The sequence below is a fragment of the Lygodium microphyllum genome, chromosome 29 (genome assembly GCF_053477565.2).
Source record: "Lygodium microphyllum isolate KBCC chromosome 29, Lygodium_microphyllum_v1.1.10, whole genome shotgun sequence".
Taxonomy (NCBI): Eukaryota; Viridiplantae; Streptophyta; class Polypodiopsida; order Schizaeales; family Lygodiaceae; genus Lygodium; species Lygodium microphyllum.
In genome coordinates, this window is record NC_141163.1 from 60,519,703 (window position 1) to 60,528,950 (window position 9,248).

Here is a 9,248-nt window from a genome sequence, read left to right on the forward strand (position 1 = left end):
AAAGCTCTTTACAGGCTAAAGCAAGCACCGAGGTCTTGGTTCTAGAGGATAGATGAGTTTCTTAAAGCTCACAGATACCACTCTACTCCTTGTGACCCAAACTTATACATCCGTACTACTTCAGAGAGGGTCACCTATATTCTACTGTACGTAGATGATTTACTTATCGCTAGCTCAGATTCTGCTACCATAGCAAAAATTAAGGCCTAGCTTTGTTCTACTTTTAAGATGACACACCTTGATTTGTTATCTTACTTTTTTGGGGATGGAGATAGTTCGATCTAGAGGTGATATTTCAGTGTCACAATAAAAGTACGCTCTTCAATTTGTGGACCAGTATTGCACAAATCAAACATGGCCTGTGGCCATCTCTCTTAATCCCACTATTCATCTTTCTAAGGATACCCTAAGTCAACCCTCACCACACCTATAGATCTATGGTAGGGAAACTTCTTTGGTTGATTCACACTAGGCCAAATTTAGCTTACTCAATTAGTTTGCCTAGTCAATATTTCACTCCATCTAAAATGTCACATTGGATTGCATATCTTCATGTTTTGAGATATTTGCAATCTATCTATTCTTATGGCCTAGCTTATGGATCTGATTTATGTTTGCAAGGGTACACTGACTCTGACTGGGCAAGAGATCCTAACATCCAATGTTCCCATGGTGGCTACCTCTTTACCTTAGGCACATTACCTATCTCTTAGGCAACCGTAAGCAAGAGGCAGTGGCACCTTCCACGGCCGAGACTGAGTATCGGGTTCTTTTTTATGGTACCATGAAGACTATCTACTTAAGGAGCTTACTGGCGACACTTCACTTTCCATGCAACTCTCCCACCATTGTCTACTACGACAATCAAAGTGTCATTGCCCTTGCAAACAATCCAATCATTAAAATACACACACAACATATGAGGGTTCACTCACTTCACCGAAGAGCAGGTTAAGCTAGGCACCATACTTCTAGAGTTTGTGCCTTCCTCTGACAACTTTGCAAACATATTGACCAAGGTGCATTTTGAGAGGAAATAGCTTCCCTCTCTTGGTAGTGACAAGATACTATTTACAGTTTTTTTTCAAAACATTTTATATATTGTACTTTGTATCTTCATTCGCATCATCAAGATGACATGATAATAAAAGGACGCTTGTGTAAGTAAACAATTCCCCTATGAGGGCACTGTCCAAGTGGCACCATTGCATAGCATTTTACATGAGAATGCTCACACCTGCATTGCCTCTTTCATAACTCCAATACATTAGCGTTTTGTTCTATAAACATACATCTATGCACATTGATCTCTTTTCAATCTTTCTACGCGATCGACTCTAGATCCACCATATTCAAGGCATTTCACATGGCAATCTCCAAGGCAATCTCCCTGGCTTAGTTATCTTCACTAGCTTGCTTTCCGCATATCTTTTTTGCCTCTCCACATATCCACCATATTTGCTTCACACACCACTAGTCTCTACCTTCGTCATCAACATCCAATCATGGTAAGAATAGCTTGCTTATTTTATGAAAGCCTTTGGGTCTGGCTACTAGTCTCTCGTCCATTACTTAATCAACCACCATCTCTACTTTTTGAAACAATCATTATTAATCCAAACATAAACCCTAAAAAAGGGGGGAAGAACACACACACACACAAAGTTCATTGTGGTTTCATCTGCCTTTGCAAGACTTGATAGACCGCTAGATAGCCAACGTGCACCCTTAGTCCAATACCCTGGTCTCTCTAGGGTGACCACTTGGACTCCTATGGTAAGACAACCATTGCCTCTATAATCTTGGTAGGTCACTGCGCAGCCATTGTGCACCCTTTAACCAATACCCTAGCTGCTTTAGTGTGGGACGCCTTGGGATAAAGACACATTTTTAAAAAAACACTCAATAATTTGGATTGGCCTTCCTTTCTAGCTTAGTTTTTGGGCCTAAGAGGGGGTGTTGAGCTAAAATAAGCATTACGTGCTAAATTAGCCTCTTAAACAGCCCCAAAAATGCTTAATTAATAAAAACCCTAAAATGGTACGTGGTTCGAGAGAGCTTTAACACAATGTGCAGTACAAGGTCCCAAAACTTTCTATTTGCTGCCAAACAGGCTGCAACCAGCTTGGCAGCTTGATCACAAGTTGTGCTTGTTATCTACACTCCCAAGTAAGCTGATTTGACCAGTCTGACTCCCACCCTACGATCCAAATCATCATTGTTGCTGCATTTAACTAGTTCTTGATGCCACTTGACAGTCCACATCATCAACAAATCTGCATTTGCTGTTTTCTCTCTCCTCTCTTATCCAACAACACTAATCCCATACTACACAATACTGCATTTGGTGTTGTTTGACATCTAGAGGCTGCCTTCTATATTTCGGGATCCATCAAGAGTATGACACTCTCTCCTACTCAACACCTCTACCTCGATCCTTGAGACACAAGAGTTCAAAGTACAATTTTCATGCTTGCACGGTTTGTTTGTTGCATGAGCATTGTATATTTTGTAACGTACCCTATCAACTATCCAAGCATGTTTTTAGCAATCCATCAAGAGACGAATCTAAACGACACCGCCCGACACTCCCATGGAATGTTACGAGGTTTGTTACCTAGAGTTTCTCGAGTCCGCCTCACAACGGAACGTTCGCGGCCAAACCCATTGGGATCAACCTGAATTTGGATTTCTAGTGGTTAAGGTCTCCTGATAGCATTCTAGCATCAGGTCTTGAACATCCTACTTTACGCAAAGAAACCCAAGCCGAAGCAAACCCATGCCGCACTTGGTTCAAAGAGAATGGAAAACGAGAGGAATGCATCGCTCAACCTCTCTGCTCGTAGGGCATAGTCCCATTCCAGTCCCCTAAAACGGCATGAATCAGGGTTCTAACCTAACAATTGCTAAGGTCAGTCGTCGGTAAAACCTTGTAAGAAACCTCTCGATTCTCTAGAACCATCCTACCGTAGCACGGACTCGTCAAGGGTTCCGCCCACCCGCTTCCCTCAATAGGCGTTCTTTAGTTATTTAATTAGATCCTATCACATTTATGAGTGACATTTAAAATCAACTTCCTTAATTAAGCCTTTTACAAAACAAGGTCCGTTCGCATAATTTATAACACTGACACGAAAACAAAGCAAACAGTTCTTTTGACAAACAAGTTCCTTAACTTATCTTCAAGTTAATCTTTGTCTCATGTCCATACATGAGAAATTATATATCTCTTTTGCCCTGCAGAAGTACCTGGTCCAAATCACATGGCACCATAATTTCTATCCTTTATCTAGAATAGAATCTTCCAATTCCCCAAACGTTGGACTCACGGTAGTCTTCAACTTCGTTCAGGACTAGGCAATGGGTGTCCAGAGCTCCACCTGACCCACAAGCAATCTAAAAGTGAGACACCGTTTCCGTGGTTGGTCTTTTCACCACTCGACCTTTGGTCTGTAAATCAAGCAGTGCCATTTTCTCGGGTTAAACCGCGGTGTGATCTTGGAGGTAATCCACTCAGCAAAATATCCTTTCCTTAATTAATCCAGTTAAGAATCAAGCACAATCAAGGCAATCAAGCTAATATCATCTTCCAAGAAAACATTTCTTTATCACCATGGCAACTTGTCATCACAGACCCCTACCATGAATTTACCATCAATCAAAAGCACTTGGAATAATCATCAAAACAACAATTCCAACAATCAGTTGAATGTAAAAGCATTTAGGACGTTGTTTGATCAATCCAACAAAACTAATTGTATTTATTTAACAATGTAAAAATAGGCGCGATAACAATTCCGTCGCATATTCACTCTCCCTCTTGAAATCTAAGAGCGATACTATGCAAAAATGTTTCTTAACACTTCCTTCCCTCAACTAAGGCATAAGTTAAGGGCTCATACAGCTATGCAAAAATGTAAGTCCTATTGATCTCTTACCTTGATCAACAACCCAACCCTGAATTGGAGTGATGAAACATAGTAGCTATTAGATAGATCTCAAAGCTTCTTAGTTTTAATCCTTATGATCGTCGTTTGCACTAATTACGCACACCATCAAGATCCCAATCCATTAAATATGAGTTATCAGTTCCTGTTATTAGCAAGAGCTTGGACAAAGATCTAGAGTTTCTAGGATGAATTTCGTTAGGATAGATCGTTTACCATGGCATCCGTCAAGCGTACGGCTATAGCATACCTTCAATGTGATGGAAAAACATATCTATTATTTACAAGAAGGGGAAGTTGACAATACCTTGGAATCCTATATGTTGTTTATGCTATGAATGGATTTTATCGTATAGCAACTAGATGCAATTTACTTCTCTTGATACCTACACTTTACAAACTCCATCTTTTGAATATGTAAGATGAAATCTATCCTTTTCAATGACCTATTCTCATGCGGCATAGTATAGGCATGTTGTGTCTTATGCGGAAATTAAAGCAAGCAACTTAAAAATATGTTATTTACATTTGGTACCATAGTTATATTGCCGGTGTTACCCTTGCCCGATGCTTCATTGAAGTCTTATGCAAATCGCGTCTAAAGGAAAAGAAAATCGTGAATGGCCTCCAAGCAAAGAATGTCGAATGCAAGTGGTTGAATTTCCTTTAATAAAAAGAGGGGGAGAGGGGAGGGAGGAGAGGGGAGTTCTGTGCAAAGAAGGGGGGGAAATTACAATATTCAGTATTCAATCATTCATTCAAAATTCCATTGGGTTCATTGTCTCTGAATTACCCTAACTCTAACTGTGTTCTTTTGAGTTTATGCTTTGTCATACACATTTATTTATGTTTCTGCCTTAAGGTATTTCTTCACAAGAGAGACTAAATCTTCTAAGCTAATGGGCACGAAATGAATCTATGGCGAAAAGATTTCACATTGGTCGTACAAAAGAAACAATTGCCATTCGAAATACAATGCATGGAAAGAGCCAAGGCAAGGAACAAGCCACCTATCAACATTTTCAAAAGAAAAACTTTGCATTTGAACGCAGTCTTATCGAGTCATTCTTCCATAACTATAAATTTCCACCATGCCTTGCTTTTATGTAGTCCCCAAACAACATTGGCTTTAATCACCAACCAATGGCAATCTCTATAATAAGGTGATATATCGAGTTAACTGAAGCCCCCTCCAAATTCAATCAACCCACAAGATTGCAATCCTACCAACGATGATCCAACCAAGAAAGGTTGTTGGAGTTGCAACTGCATTGAGATCTTGCCCCATAAATCATAGTATCCACGAGGGATCCAAAAAGCCCATTTGACTGTGCAGAAGGACATCATCACACTGCGAGCCAATAGAGTTGCATCTTCAATAGAGACCAAGCCCGAACGTGCCATCCAATCAAACTTGGAATAATCATCTTGTTTCCCTTCCCAAGAAAGCAACCAAGACACTACCAACAATTCAAGCTACAAGGAATTAGCATATAATCTATCCTCCCCATTGGATGTCAATTCACCTTTTAAAGAACCACCTTCTTTGAACAACCAAATGGGTTACCGAAACAAAAGAAGAAATCGAAAGTTGAAACTCATTGGTAAGTGCCACCACAAACCCTAAATTTTAGTATAGCCATGCACCATTCCCCAGTTTTCAAAAAACAAGCGAACAATAGAGACTACGGCTGATGACTTGTATGGACACAAACTTTCAATGCATTATGCATTTATAAGGCAACAAATTTTATGAGCCAGCCAACTTGTATTATTGACCTTTATTGATGTTGGTTAACATAATCTTTATATTCTATTATTTCTTATTATAGGCTACCTCTCCTCTATCTAATATACATTGATACATAGACACTATAATATAATGGAGAGAGAAAGAGTGGCACTCTATTGGTTGCCCACAACATGTCCCTTCGTACACTCTTGTGCCTTGGTATATGAATTCCATTTTCCAAGTTCATTACTTCTAGATTCATGTGTTATTGTTCTTCTATTTAGTTCTTTGTCTTTACGACACCTATATCTCTTTGCTTCCATTGCTCCACATCAACCTAACAAAAGATAGACAACAAGGTAGTAACCTAAATGATGAAGGATCGTAAGAATAATGATAACGATAATGAGAGAGAAGAAAGATAGCGATGAGTTTGGAGCAACAAGTAGAGGTAAAATACCTAGCACAAGAGTGTGAGAAAGATGAATGAGTCCCTTTTAGAAGACTTTTCGAGCCACAAGTCTTGCATCATTTTTCTCTACTCTAAACATCATACATTTAAGTAACATCAAGCAAAACTTAGAGAATTTTTCTTAACTTTGATAAATCTAATATCATGAGAGAGAGAGAGGGGGGGGCAGAACTACATTCAAATTCAAGATCAACCTCCAACATAGTGGTTATCTAGTGGCATCTCAAATTGTTTTCTTGGCTAAGGATATGGCATTTAGTGGATGGACAAAAGGCCTCTTGTGCATCCAATCCTTCTTTTATTCATCAACCCTTATGAAAAATGGCATAAACAACATGTGTGCAAGCAACACAGAAGAAAACTAAATACTAAGTCTTGTACGTATATTGTATATCATAGAGCCCAAGCGCGCCTACACAACCATGTGGCATGAAATGTGACTATCTAATACAATGCACATGCCTAGATTTACAGTAAATAAAAGGTTTTTCTACAAAACAAATTTTGAATTTTGAGATATTAATATATACACTTTGAACTTTGAGATATTAAAGGTGATGCACATTTGCAGGGTGGAATGGGTCAATAACTTCTTGCCTAGATATAATCTCATCTACACCAATTTGAGAGGGCATTGTTGGACGCAGGCTCATGATTCTATATTTCCTATAAACCAAATATAATTGATTCTATAATTTAGAAGCAATCAAGTTGTAAAGCTCAAGCTACTCCTGCTCTCTAGGACTATTAGATTGCAAACAACATATAAAGGATCACCTTTGTAATTCTAACAAGCTCTTGGTACTAGAGAGAGAAAAGGCATCGGAAGTCAAGACATTCCTATGTACAATGTACATTGGAGTGCCACAAGCCCAAGCAATGGGGCTGTGTAAGGACGGATCTGCTATAAAAGTGGCTAATCTGAGCTGAAATCTTGAAATCTGGGCTTGCACAATCATAAGGGCTAAGACCCTCACATGCAGCAATCGATTGCCACATCATCATCTCCCTGACACCAAACTTACAGCAGCTGTCCAACTGTGACCACCTGCTCTTGCCTGCAAGTGGTGCTACATCAACCACGACACCATAGCCACATTATCAATTGTGCCATCCAAGTGGTAGGATCTCCACTGAAAGGGGCCCAAGTCAGACATATTTCAAAACGCCACCACTGAAGTAACCACAAGGGGTCCCAACCCAGCAGGCATATGCATCATGCGGTTTGTTGTTCACACCAAGCTCTGTGTAGCCTATTCAACATAGTCACTGCTGATAATCTGCAGCCAGCCAATCTGCTACTGACACCGAATTTACAATCAGCAGGAAATCTAGTCTAGCCCCACAGGCTGCTGTCATGCTGCATGTCACCAAGATGTCTAAGATCCTCCTCACCAAGATGTCTAGGAGGGAGGATCTAGGCACAATAAATTTTAAACAAATCCCCACAATAATTCCCACATTGCGGGTTTTAACAACATCATGAGCTCCTGTGAGGGAGGGACCGCAAGCCTAGCTAGGTGCGACCGGGGACTCAGAGCTGTCAGTCTAGCGTGGGGACTAGCCCATTGCCCCCAACCGCACCTAGCTAGGTATGCTGTGCCTCCCAAGCAAAGCTTGTGATGTTCAACACTATAGGGAAACACAAGGGAAAACAGGTCAGCAGTCTCCCAGTCACACTTAGCTAGATATGCAGTGCCTCCCGAGCAGAAGCTCATGATGAACCACACTACGAGGAGAAACAAGGGGAAAGAACCCCTTTTCCCAAATGACAAAATGTCAATAACTTCTAGAGAGGTCTCTCATAAGGAGAGCTGAATTTTTTTGCTAGAACACAGGTATGCAGAGGTCACAACTTTGTACACTGACAATGTTCTTGCAATTTTCCCAATATGGAAAATCAATCTCTCTCTCTATCTCTCTCTCTCTCTCTCTCTCTCTCTCTCTCTCTAGATATGAAGTACAGGAAAAAGAGTATTAAAAGGAAGAAGTCGAAGCTCCTACCTTGGAGAGAGAGAGAGACAATATCTGCGAGGGGAAGGAGAAGGGCACCTTCTCAATTGTCAATTCTGATCGACACGCCACTAGCCTTTCTGCTTTCGATTCGAAGGTCGGCCGTTTCGTCCCTGTCGCTGCAGATACGCGTGCGAACGTACCACAACGGAAAAAAGAATATGCGATGCCCTGTCAATGCGAGAATGCATCGGTGTGTGCCTTTGGCGGGAAACTTTTTAAACAGCGCATTTTTCGTTCCACACAATCGTCCCTTCTTTCTACCACATATGAACACCCCCTAAGTCCCCCTTTTTTAAATCAAAACATCATTTAGAAGCAAAGGTCAATCTATTCTATTTACTAGTGTTCCTTGTGCGCTTCCTGCCACGAAGCGGGGTGTCGCACGCCAGCTTCACTTCCCTATCCCACGGTGGGTAATGCTATCACAAAAACATCACATGCTTTACTCTCCTCTACTCACAACCCCTCTATCTCTCACCCCTTTTACACCTCCCCCCTCTATGTCCACACTCAATCACTCTCTCTCTCTCTCTCTCTCTCTCTCTCTCTCTCTCTCTCTCTCTTACACACATGTATAAAAGCCCAGATATGCATTTGCATCAAGGAGTACATAGACTTATATATACATGCAATGACCATGCACCAAACTTGTAAACTTGTATCCATACTTGCTCTGCACAACAATTAGAAGTAGCTCTAGATGATCCTTGGATGCTACAATGAGAAATAACATTGCTACAATAAAACGAACCACAAAAGACGTATGAACCACACCACAAAGTTTAAGTTTGTCCAAGCATTACATGCAAACTCTCAGTATTAATAACCCACACAGGTGAAGCAATGCCTGAAACCAAAGTTTGTTCTAGAGACTGCACCAATAACCTTGCACTACAAATTCAAGTATCAATAAACCACAAAGTGTCACTCCTTGATTATGCCTATGCATCTACATTCAAATATTACAAAAATTTTGAAACTTTCCATAGGGTCTAACCAAAATGAAGCTTTCTTTTCTTTGAGAAATAACTGGGAAATTTTTCACTCTCAAATATAGAATGGCTAGGCGAAGCAAGTCCCA

General features: G+C 40.5%; 1 protein-coding gene across 2 annotated transcripts in view; it reads right to left on the bottom strand.

Annotated features, from left to right (window-relative positions):
• The window catches only part of LOC148010691 (uncharacterized), a 40,513-nt gene extending 32,166 nt beyond the window's left edge, over positions 1–8,347 (bottom strand). Inside the window, exon 1 of one of the 2 annotated variants that reach the window (XM_087671837.1) lies at positions 8,156–8,347. The gene's annotated coding sequence lies outside the window, so the exon portion shown is untranslated. The remainder of the gene's footprint in view (positions 1–8,155) is intronic. The other variant, XM_087671838.1, reaches the window with a different exon arrangement.
• Between the last annotated feature and the right edge of the window lie 901 nt (positions 8,348–9,248).